Here is a 12,443-nt window from a genome sequence, read left to right on the forward strand (position 1 = left end):
TCATATAGTCTGTGAGTTGTTTCAGGGGTGTTAAGAGCTTTCTGAGGTTAGTATCAAATTATCAGTGACTGCATATTATGTCTGTTTTTTGGGACTGCATTATCTTGCTTAGGATAATAATCTCTAGATGCATCCATTTTCTCAAGAATTTCATAAGGTCATTGTTTCTGATAGCTGAGTAGTAAACAATTGTGAAAATGTACCACAATTTCTGTATCCATTCAGGTACTGAAGGACATCTGGGCTCATTCCAGCTTCTGGCTGTTATAAATAAGGCTGCTGTGAACATGTGGTGCATGTGTCTTTGTTGTATGTTGGAGTGTCTCTGGGGTAAATACCCAGAAGTGGATTAATGTGTCTTCAAGTAGTACTATGTCCAATTTTCTAAGGAATAGCCAGACTGATTTCCAGAGTGGTTGTACCAGTTTACAACCCCACCAAATGTGGAGAAGTGTTCCTCTTTCTTCCTATCCTCACCAGCATCTGCTGTCATCTGAATCTGTGATCTTGACATATCTGACTGATATGAGGTGGAATATCAGGGTTATTTTGATTTGCAATTCCCTGATGGCTGATGATGTTGAGCATGTCCTCACAAGCTTCTCAGCCATTTGATATTCCATAATTTAGAAATTTTTGTTTAGCTCTGTACCCCATTTTTTAATAGTGTTGTTTGATTCTCTGGTGTCTAGCTTTTAGAGTTCTTTGTATACCTTGGATATTAGGCCTTTGTCTGATGTGGGGTTGGTAAAGATTGTTTCCCACTCTTTTGGCTGCCGTTTTGTTTTCTTGACAATGTCCTTAGCTTTACAGAAACTTTGCAGTCTCATTAAATCCCATTTGTCAATCTTTGACCTTATAGCACGAGCCGTTGGTGTTCTGTTCAGTAAATTTTCTCCTGTGCCTATGTGTTCTAAGGTTTTCCCTACTTTCTCATCTAATAGTTTCCCTATCTTACAACCTCATCTTCCATGAAATTTACATCATTCTCACTAACAACCTTCTCTATGAGGAGCTTAGGTACGTTTCAGAACAGGCTAGGGCACACTCAGAAGAAATCTTCCAAACTAATGCTGCCACCCAGTTGAGGCTGAGGAAGTCTCAGGACAGAATCCTAAATGGATCTACGTTACCCCATTGGAACATTTTAGTTAAGTGTTTATATATAACTTTCCTCTTGGTTGGTCTCTGTAAGGCTGCTCTAGAAGCAAAAAAATTTGAAATAATAATATTTCTAAGGATTTACCAGAACAAATTTAAAATTCCATCACAATTACTTGACTGCCTTACAACGTTTAGCCACCAATATATCAAACTTAATACTGAGAACCAAGATGAGAAACAACTCCTTATTACTTATTTTATGCCCACTTACCTGAAGTTTCTTTGAAGCTAGAGCCAAACTTAAACACCTAGAGAGGGAATGCCTTACTCCATACAAAGAATTCTTAACAATGGCATTCAAGTTGTAGCATATGAGAGCTGAGAAAGTCTATACACAAAATGCCTAATGATCCTTAAACCAGTTCATCTAGCCATACTCCCTATTCAGGCTTCCTCAATTTCAACAGCCTCAGGATCTCTGAGTCCCTGTTTTAAATTTTTTCAGGCAGGTCACTGAGCCTGCTCATACCAAATCCCTTAGTACCGCCTTTAGCAATGTGTAAAATGTCATTAAAAGAACATTGGGTTATTGGCCACAACCATAGCCTTCATAGAATCAGAATATCAGACCTGATTACATTTCAGCCAACCTTATAGGTTTGATCATGGGTGAATGAGAAGGTCCAGATTTACTTGACCTGACCACTGCTATTTTCAACAATGAACCACAGGTAGTAATAATGATATTAGGGTGATCCATGCTCTTCCTTTTGTAAACTAAGACCACTTACAGAGTCCTAATGGAGTTTTGGTGAACCACATCTTCTTTTATTCCCTCTAGTGTTAGAGTGGGGATACAGCCTTAACAACTTCAGTATACCCCAACAATAGGTTGTATTTTGGGGGTTATCCGTCTTACTCAGACATTTCTAATATTACCAACCTATTCTTCCTTTTACTTATAAGTTATCTTTTAGCCATAATAGGAGGTAATCTCTTTTTTTCCTCCAAACCACACAACCTGGCAGAACTTTCCCTTTACTGAGCTCCCAAATGGATACTAACATGGGTCTTCAAGTGAATTCCCAAACCCCTCTTTAACAAAACATCATCTCTTTCTTGTAATTCATTTATAAAACCTACCAATTACAGCAACCATGATCAATACCAACTCTCTATCTAAAGTCTTGGGGGACTTAATCCTTATTTATAACTTCTTAAGAGAAAGCCTTTTATGTCAAATAACTTGACCTTTTAGTCCTCTCATACTCATAGTTAAAAGCAAAACACAAACAAACAAACAAACAAAATACCCCACCAAATCCAAATTCAGTGTACCTCCTGCTTGCTTCATGATCTTCAAATTATGCATTAGTTACTCTGAAACCACTGTATTTTCTCTTGTACCATCCACTCAGAAACTTCTCATTTTTCTCTTCTAGACCTCAATAATGCATTTTTTCCTTATAATTTTCAATCACCAATTATAAAATATTTTTTATTTTGCTTGTGCTTACCTGGATACCCAACTTTGTATTCAATTTGTTTGGACTACCTATGGCAGGGGTTATGGGAAAGCCCACAGTTATTCTTACTTCCTCTCTTTGTTTTTTTTTTTTATCTAAATTTAGAAAATTGGGCCATCTGGGGCTAACAGAGACTAAAGAGCATGCAGTGGCTGGACCTAGGACCCCTACACATTTGTAGGAATGTGAAGCTTACTATTCATGTGAGTCCCCTAAATATTGAAGCAGAAGCTGGCTCTTACTCTGTTGCCTACTACTGGATCCCTTTTTCCTAATTGTACTCTATGGTTTGGATACAGTAGAAGAGGATTCAATTGGGCTTATAAAACTGTATATCCCAAGGCAGGCTGGTACAATATGGAGGGTTTCCCCTTCTCTGAGATAAGAGGACTGGACTAAGGGAATGGACTTAAAAGGGTGAGATTAAGAAGAAGGATGTGTGAAGAGCAGTGATCATAATTTAAATTGAATAAATAAATACATTATAAATTATATAAGTTATATTTACTTTTGTAGTATATTCCTACAAATGAGCCATTCTGAAACCTCTACACTATTAAAATTTCTTCTGGCAAGGGACGTAGATTCACATTCTAGTATCCAACTGTCTAACACTCAAGTTACTTAACTAGACCTAGCTATTACTCTAACACAGAAGGCTAGATTGGAAACACTAGTTAGAAATCAATTCAGCCATTTACAGTTCCCACCAAGCAGAAAATTGTATTCTTCCTGGGGATGGCTGCTTTCTTGTACTGTGTTTTTGTCTCTTTCTATATTCGTGTTTACCCCTTCTATGAGGTGTTTCTTGTCTATTCACATAAGACCCTCCTTGCACCAATTTCCAAGTCTTTTAATAAGCTTCAAATAGCTTTCCAGGTCCAAACCAACAATCAACAGGACAAACTACCCTTTCAGTTGGTAAAGAGACTTGGGTACCCTGAATCAAACTTTTGATCTGATTTAAGCTCCTGATTTGACTTTCTTGTGTTGTGAATGGTTTGCTTGTTTGCTTTTGCAACTCAACATGTTTGATTTGAAGTTCTAGACTCTGCCTCTTTCACTACCTCTCCACTCAACCTTCTCTAGTTATTTTTCTCTTGTCTGGAGCCATATATACTTCCCAGCATTCCTCCCACATGGGTACCTCCCGGCAAGTAACCTCAGTGGCTCTGCCATGGTAGGCAACACTCTAGTTAATAAAATAAGTATTCTCCTTCTTCTATTAGAATTAACACATTTTCCTTGCCTTCTCTTTGTAGGAAGTCTGCTAAGTTCAGCACTTTTAGGTGCCTGAGAGCTTGTCCCATCAAAACTCTACCTTCTTGCAACTCTCACTAGTTTTCTGTTTCCTCCTGGGTCTCACTCTCTTATTACAAGCAGCTTTACCTCAGAACAGCTGAATGCCCAAATGTAGCATGCTCAACTTTCAAATTTTTTCATATATATTTGCACTTTCTACTACTACACAAACAATACAAAAATCTTTTATATCTAAATTTGCTCTTCTTATGTTTCTTCTCATCTATATCTTTCTGGGGTAATACTTCCATGTGTATATTTACATTAAAGATAAACACTATGTTAACCAGCTGTTCATGCTAATAAGGTTGGAAAATTGTTCTACGTTAGGCTGATAAATGCAATCCAATTATGTATGATCCTTAAAAATTTCTCATTCACAGGGCTTTTATCCCTACATCTGTTTCTTCTATGATCACAGAAAAAAAAATTTGCCAAAACTAGGTATAATAAAAATTAAAATATATTTTCTGTACTTTCAGCTTTGGATGAAGGCAATAAAGGATGAAACAATTTCTAAAGCTTCATTGAACTACATCATGAATAGAGTCATGGCAATTGACAGTATATGGAAATGGAAAGAAAAGATGGAAAGCTATTCCATGCTCATATATTGCAAGAATTAACATTGTAAAAGTGTCCATCTTGACAAAAGCAATCTACAGATTCAATGCAATCCCCATCAAAATTCCAACTCAATTCTTTATAGAGTAGGAAATAGCAATTTGCAAATTCATCTGGAATAAAAATAACAACAAAAAAACCTAAAATAGCAAAATCTGTTTTCAACAACAAGAAATCTTGTGAGGGAATAACCATTCCTGACCTCAAGCTATATTATAAAAGCAATAGGGATTTTTTTTAAAAATCATAGTATTGGTACAGAGATAGGCAGGTAGATTATTGGAACAGAATTAAGGACCCAGAAATGAACCCAGACCCTTATGGTCACTTGATCTTAGACAAAGTAACTAAAAGCATTCAATAAAAAAAAAAAGACAGCCTCAACAAATGGTGTTGGTCCTACTAGTAATCAGCATGCAGAAGAGTGCAAATGTGAGAAGGAGCCTTTGGTCCAGGGAGGGCATATTTTCCCAATGTAGGGGAATGCCAAGGCAATGGGTTGGAGAGGGTGATTAGGAGCTAGTACATCTTCCTGAAGACAAATGCAGGGGGAAGGGAGATGGGATCTGGATGAGGTAAGGGTGATAACATTTCAAATGTAAATATTAAGAGTTTCTAGTAAAAAATGAGAAAAAGAAGTCAAATGTGGTTTATACATGTTATTGGAAAATCTATCATTTATGACCATTAGAACAAGTATGCTTCATTTTTTTTTATTTTTGAGTTGTAATATAACCATGAAACATATTAATTTCCAGTTCTTTTCTTGTGGAATTGAAGGTTGAAGGATGAGACTTGTTTTCATTATAATAAAACAAATACACAAACATACTTATTTCTTAGATTGAGAACAAAAGTAACAGTGGTATTGATTAAAACATAGGTTATAATTAAATTGCTAGAGACATATTATAAATATTTCACTGGAGACTGAGTGTAACCTTGCAGAAAAGTCTGTCATGATTGCCAAGTATACAGATCTATGTATATTTTCTTGTGTTTTTCGAGGGATGAGGGGGTACAAAAGAAAATGGGGACTGTGTGTATGTGTCTGACTCTCTCTCTCTCTCTCTCTCTCTCTCTCTCTCTCTCTCTCTCTCTCTCTCTCACTCTCTCTCTCTTTCTCTGTATGTGTGTGTGTGTGTGTACACGTGTGCATGTTTTACTTATTGATTAGGTGGCATTTCACCAAGCTAGGTCATAAACAAATATGAAATTGTATAGAATTACAAACCTGAGAACTAAAAATATTTTTCACTTTGGAGAAATGATAATTTGCTTTTGAAACAATGATCAAATGAATATGTAGCCTATATTTTGAAATGTTTCCACAGATACACACACACACACACACACACAGAGAGAGAGAGAGAGAGAGAGAGAGAGAGAGAGAGAGAGAGAGAGAGAATTCAATGTTAAAAATAAACACCTAATTCTTCAGAATGTGGCTGAATTTAGAGCCATGGACTTTAAAATATAGGTAGTTACAATATAGTTTTGATGGGGGTTAATCCAATATACTTAGTATCCTTATAAGGACAGATTAGCAAAAAGACATATATAGAGGAAAACTACAAGGAAGACAGTAAGAAAATACAAGCATCCACAATCCACACAAAAAATCTTAAGAGTATTTACCACTGTACACTTTTTGTTTTTAGATATCTAACAACTAGACCTAGAAAAAATAAGGTTTTCATATAAATCAGGTTCTTTATATTGTCCTGTTATGAGAGTCAGATCCAGCTACTACACTACAATCAGTTTAGCATATTAGTAATTGTGTTTGGAATATCTGAAAACACATATTTTTTTAAGAAACAAAGAGTTTCCACATCTTTAGATATGTAAATATCATGTAGAATGTAATCATTGTTTAATTTAAAATGAACATATAATAACTGCATTATTCAAATAATGATACTTAAGGATAAAAGTGAATGGAATTTCTTCAAAATCAAAACACTGAGGTGGTGGTAGATGGCTCAGTATGTTAAGTGCTGACTATGAATGTTTGAAGATGTGAGTTTGAATCTCTAGAATACACAGAAAGCCAAGGGAGACAAGATACAACCTATATGACAGTGGTTCTATGAGGAAATGAGTGATGGAGACAGGAGAATTACCTTGAATAGTACAGGCCATCTAACCTATAAGGGACAAATAGCAACAATTTTATGTGTAAAAGAATTAAGGACTGATAAAATGTCCAGTATAAAATATATGAAAATTTCTTTTTTTAAGACCCCATGGTGTAAGGAACACAGAATAAAACATGTATTTTTTTAATTCAAGGTTTGATAAGAATTTTTTTCTCAGAACTTTTTTCACTGCCTCTTTTACATCTTTGTTCCTCAGACTGTAGATGATGGGGTTGAGCATGGGAATCCCAATGGTGTAAAATGTAGACACTATCATGTCATGCTCCAGGGAATAGTTAGAACTCGGTCTTACATACATGAAGAGGATTGTGCCATAATAAACAGATACAGCAGTCAGGTGAGCTCCACATTTAGGGAAGACTTTTATCCTTCCCTCAGCTGAATTTATCTTCAGAATTGACAACAAGATAAAAGCATAGGAAACCAAAACAATCAAGATGGTGACTAGTTCTATGAAACTCACAAAGAAGAGCAACAGCTCATTTATATAAGTTTCAGAACAGGAAATAACAAATAGTGGAGGTATGCCACAGAATATATGTTTGATTTCATTGGACCGACAGAAAGACAGGCTGAAAGTGGCCACTGTGTGGATAATAGCATGCAGAATTCCACCAGCAAAATAAGCAAGGATAAGTGGTACATAGACTTGAGGATACATGCTCACTGCATACATAAGTGGGTTGTGAATGGCTACATATTAATCATATGCATTGCTGCCAAAAGAAAGCATTCTGTGGTTCCAAATGTGACAGCAAGAAACATCTGTGTCACACAACAATGAAATGAAATAATTTTGCTTTTAGACATAAAACCTACTAGCATATTTGGAGTGATATCTGAAGAATAGCAGGCATCTACAGAAGACAATACACTGAGGAAACAGTACATAGGGTTGTGGAGTTGGTGATCTCCAACAACTAAAATAAGTCCTATGTTTCCTATTGGAGTAAAAAGGTAAATTGCTAGAAAAAGGAAAAAGAGGATGATCTGAAGTTCCTTGTTGTCTGTGAGTCCCTTAAGGACAAATGAAGTGGCTTCTGTGATGTTTTTCATGTTGGAATCTCATGCAACAATTTTGAAGATACTCAGGCTATGGTTCATAGTACTGTGATAACAGCAGATAGTATGTAAGTCAGTAAACATAGACTAATTGATATACACCAATCAGTGGTGTGAGAGAAAATATCTGTACCATATATGTACATAGTGTAATCCTATATGCCACTTAAATATGACGAAATATAGATACTGTTGTTTAAATTACAGAGACTGATATACTACCTAAAATGTTCTATTTATCCAATGCAATCAAAATTTTAATGGGATTCTTCACATAAGAATTATTATAGTAAAACATTACTGAATTAAATTCAGAACAAAGGGATCTCTCTGAACAAATCAAAATCATCTTCCAGAAATCAATTGTGAAGACACCTATACATAATGTAGCACAAACCCTTAAGATCAAAGACAGTTTCTACCAGTACAAAACCCAGGAGTATAATGTAGAAGGAAAAGAGACATAGAAATAAGCAAGCAGAGATTGTAACTTTTTGCAGAGATTTGCAAACAAATAGTAGAAACAATCTCCTTCAATGTGTGAAGACAGGAAAATGGTGATGAGGGCTAGAAGATTGAAATTAGACATCAGTCTCTCACTATGCTCAATAATAGTTAAAGTATATCATTTATCATAATTTTAGTATTGGCTTACTGAAAAAGCTTGAGGAAAATACAGAGGAAACACCTCAAAATACAGGCAAGAACATTCTTAAAACAACTCTCATAGCATAAAATATAATCCCTCAAACTGAAGATTAAAATTATAAGAGACTAAGCATTTCTGTCCAACAAAACAAAAATACTCTTCAGAATGAAAAAAGTCTATATCCTCTCAAAACTCCTTTTGTTCAGTATTTATCACACAAGAGATTTTATTAACTTCCACAATGAAAAAAACAAACGAATAGATAATTCTTTTAAAAAAAGAAAAGAAATAAAGAAGAAAAAGATGGAAGGAAGGACAACAAATTATTGCATTAATTGAAACAATGTTCAACATTTTTAGGAAAAAATTTTAAAAAATGAAGTACTTTGAGATTTTTCTTTACACAAGGAAATGTCTATCCACATTAATACAAATGACAGTAGGTACTGGACAAAGATCAATACTTAAAATATTTAGTAGGTATGAAAACACAAGCAACCACATTGGAAATTTGTATATTTTGAACAAAAAAATTATTATAGAAAGTAAAAAGTCTTCCTACATATGTCCAAGGTTCTATAGGTTCTACCACAGAGATAATTGCACATCTATGGTTTTTTTTTTTTTTTTTTTTTTTTTTTTTTTTTTTTTTTTTTTTTTGCTAAATTATCCACAAAAGCTAAGAAATGAAGAAGCCTAGATATTCATCAGCATGTGTATGTGAAGAAGAAATATGATGTAAAAACAAAGTTAAAATTGCACTGTACATACCTAAAAGTGAAATCATGTGAAAACAAAATGGATGAAGCTGGGGATAGCCTCATAAGCAAAATGAAATACAGTTTCCAAAAAAATTCATATTTGTTTTCACTGTAGAACTTGGATTTAAAGTTTGTGTGTGTGTGTGTGTATGTGTGTGTGTTGGGCAGGTGGTGTTTCTCTCTAGAAAAGAATACAAGTAGGAAGTCGACATCAATGGAGAATATCAAGATAATGCAAACAACCCATCAATAGACAATTACAGAAGCTGGAGAGATGGCTCAGTGATTAAGAGCATTGACTGATCCTCCAGGAGGAGAGATGGCTCAGTGGTCAAGAAAACTGACTGTTCTTCCAGAGGTGCTGAGTTTAATTCCCAGCAACTACATGGTGTCTTACAACTAATGTAACAACATGTCATGTCCTCTATTATTGTCTCAGAAGACAGCAAAAGTCCACTCTAAATATATATATATATATATATTTAAAGTGACAATTGCATAAATTTTGTTTGCAAATTTATGTTATATATCAATAGTGTACTTTTAGGAAAGGATAAATGCTGATATTTAAGAGTCTGGATAAATTACAACTTAGCATGCATGTCAAATTAAAAATAAAGGATCTATTTGTGATGACTTTACCAAAAATTTTGAACTAAATAAGTTTGAATAGATGATGTAAAAGCATCCTTTTAAAACAAATCATGGAGAAATTCTATGAAGACACCTTAGTACAAAACAAAGATATATGCACCACAATGTTCATAGCAGCTCAATTTATAAAAGCCAGAAGCTGGAAAGAACCCAGATGTCCTTCAGAAGATGAATGGATACAAAAACTCTGGTCCATTTACACAATGGAATACTACTCAGCCACCAGAAACAATGACTTGACCAAATTCTTAAGAATATGGCTGCATCTAGAGCATATCATTCTGAGTGAGATAACCCAGTCACAAAAGAACAGACATAATATGCAGTCACTGATAGTGGGATGCTAACCCCAGAGGCTCGCACTGCCCCAGAAACAACTCACAGACTGTATGAAGTCCAAGAAATAAAGAAAGCAAAACAAAACAAAACAAAAAAATGTCTATACAACAAGATAACTTTAACTATTTCCATGTTACATTTTGTTTTACATGTACTTTATGCTCATTGTAACTATTAAGTTTTCAATGCATACTATCAAACCTTTAAAAAAAATCAAGTATCTACTAAAAAATATATTCATACAGTTTTATGTAAAAATTATTTTAAAATCTGGAAAAAAAGTACTGACAAACATGTATTGTATAATTTTATGCAAAAAAATGCTTAAAATCTGTACAGTTATCTTTGTTTTGTAAAGTAAAGTCGTTAAAAAAATTTTAGTATAACAATGAATCATAGGAAATAATCAGGCTGAATATAACACATTTTAAAATAATATATGCTGAGGGGGTGCCTGGGAGGTGGGAGAGGGGCTGGGGTTCCTTAGCGCCGATTCCACCGGAAGGGCCCCGGGCCTCACACTGCTACTAGTGGGAGAGGCGTGGCTTACCCAGAGAGGCCCCGTACCTGGAGCCCGCGCCGCCGCCATTCCCAGCCGGCTCTGGAGCGCAGGCGAGGGCCGCGGGGCGGATTCCGGAGCTGGACTGAACTTTTGAAATACTTCAACCATGACTAAGAGAGAAGCAGAAGAACTGATAGAAATTGAGATCGATGGAACTGAGAAATCAGAGTGCACAGAAGAAAGCATTGTGGAACAAACCTATACTCCAGCTGAATGTGTGAGCCAGGCCATAGACATCAATGAACCAATAGGCAATTTAAAGAAACTACTAGAACCAAGATTGCAGTGTTCTTTGGATGCTCATGAAATTTGCCTGCAAGATATTCAGCTGGATCCAGACCGAAGCTTGTTTGATCAGGGAGTGAAAACAGATGGGACTGTACAGCTTAGTGTACAAGTAATTTCTTACCAAGGAATTGAGCCAAAGTTAAACATCCTTGAAATTGTTAAGACTGCGGAAACAGTTGAGGTTGTCATTGATCCAGACGCCCACCACGCAGAAGCAGAAGCACATCTCGTTGAAGAAGCCCAAGTGATAACTCTTGATGGCACCAAGCATATTACAACCATTTCAGATGAGACCTCAGAGCAAGTGACAAGATGGGCCGCTGCACTGGAAGGCTACAGAAAGGAGCAGGAGCGCCTGGGGATCCCCTATGATCCTATACAGTGGTCCACAGACCAAGTCCTGCTTTGGGTGGTTTGGGTAATGAAGGAGTTCAGCATGACTGATATAGACCTCACCACACTCAACATTTCTGGAAGAGAATTATGTAGTCTGAACCAAGAAGATTTTTTTTCAGCAGGTCCCTCGGGGAGAGATTCTCTGGAGTCATCTGGAACTTCTTCGAAAATATGTTTTGGCAAGCCAAGAGCAGCAGATGAATGAGATAGTTGCAATTGACCAGCCTGTGCAGATTATTCCAGCGTCAGTGCCTTCTGCTACACCAACTACGATTAAAGTTATAAACAGTAGCGCAAAGGCAGCAAAAGTACAAAGATCCCCACGGATCTCAGGAGAAGATAGGAGCTCACCGGGGAACAGAACAGGAAACAATGGTCAGATCCAGCTACGGCAGCTTTTGCTGGAACTTCTTACTGACAAGGATGCTCGAGACTGTATTTCTTGGGTTGGTGATGAAGGTGAATTTAAGCTAAATCAGCCCGAATTGGTTGCACAAAAATGGGGACAACGTAAAAACAAGCCTACGATGAATTATGAGAAACTTAGCCGTGCATTACGGTATTATTATGATGGGGACATGATTTGTAAAGTTCAAGGCAAGAGATTTGTGTACAAGTTTGTCTGTGACTTGAAGACTCTGATTGGATACAGTGCAGTGGAACTGAACCGCCTGGTCACGGAGTGTGAGCAGAAGAAACTTGCGAAGACGCAGCTCCACGGGATCGCCCAGCCGGTCACAGCCGTAGCACTGGCAGCTGCCTCTCTACAAACAGAGGACAATTGAGGTCTAGCACCTCCTGAGGAAACTTAAGGTTTTTCTTAAATATTTAGAGCAAGCTTTGCTCTAACCTTTATTACTGAATTTGAATATTATTTCTAGAGTGTACAATCTGATGCATGATTTTTTTTATAAATATTTCATACTCTTGTGAATTTGGATCTTTTTACGGTGAACATATATTTTAGAATATGTTAAAGGATCACCACGATGCCTGCGATGCGAGAGCAGGTTC

The 12,443-nt window shown here is 36.2% G+C and overlaps 2 pseudogenes across 2 annotated transcripts; one reads left to right on the top strand and one right to left on the bottom strand.

The window, feature by feature from the left end:
• Positions 1–6,746: 6,746 nt before the first annotated feature.
• LOC308429222 (olfactory receptor 5T18-like) lies at positions 6,747–7,774 on the bottom strand (annotated as a pseudogene). Its single transcript has one exon. The product of its transcript is annotated as an olfactory receptor 5T18-like (transcript).
• Positions 7,775–10,851: 3,077 nt separating this feature from the next.
• LOC308428954 (GA-binding protein alpha chain-like) lies at positions 10,852–12,214 on the top strand (annotated as a pseudogene). Its single transcript has one exon. The product of its transcript is annotated as a GA-binding protein alpha chain-like (transcript).
• Positions 12,215–12,443: the final 229 nt, after the last annotated feature.

The sequence above is a fragment of the Micromys minutus genome (genome assembly GCF_963924665.1).
Source record: "Micromys minutus genome assembly, chromosome: 13".
NCBI classification, from domain to species: Eukaryota; Metazoa; Chordata; class Mammalia; order Rodentia; family Muridae; genus Micromys; species Micromys minutus.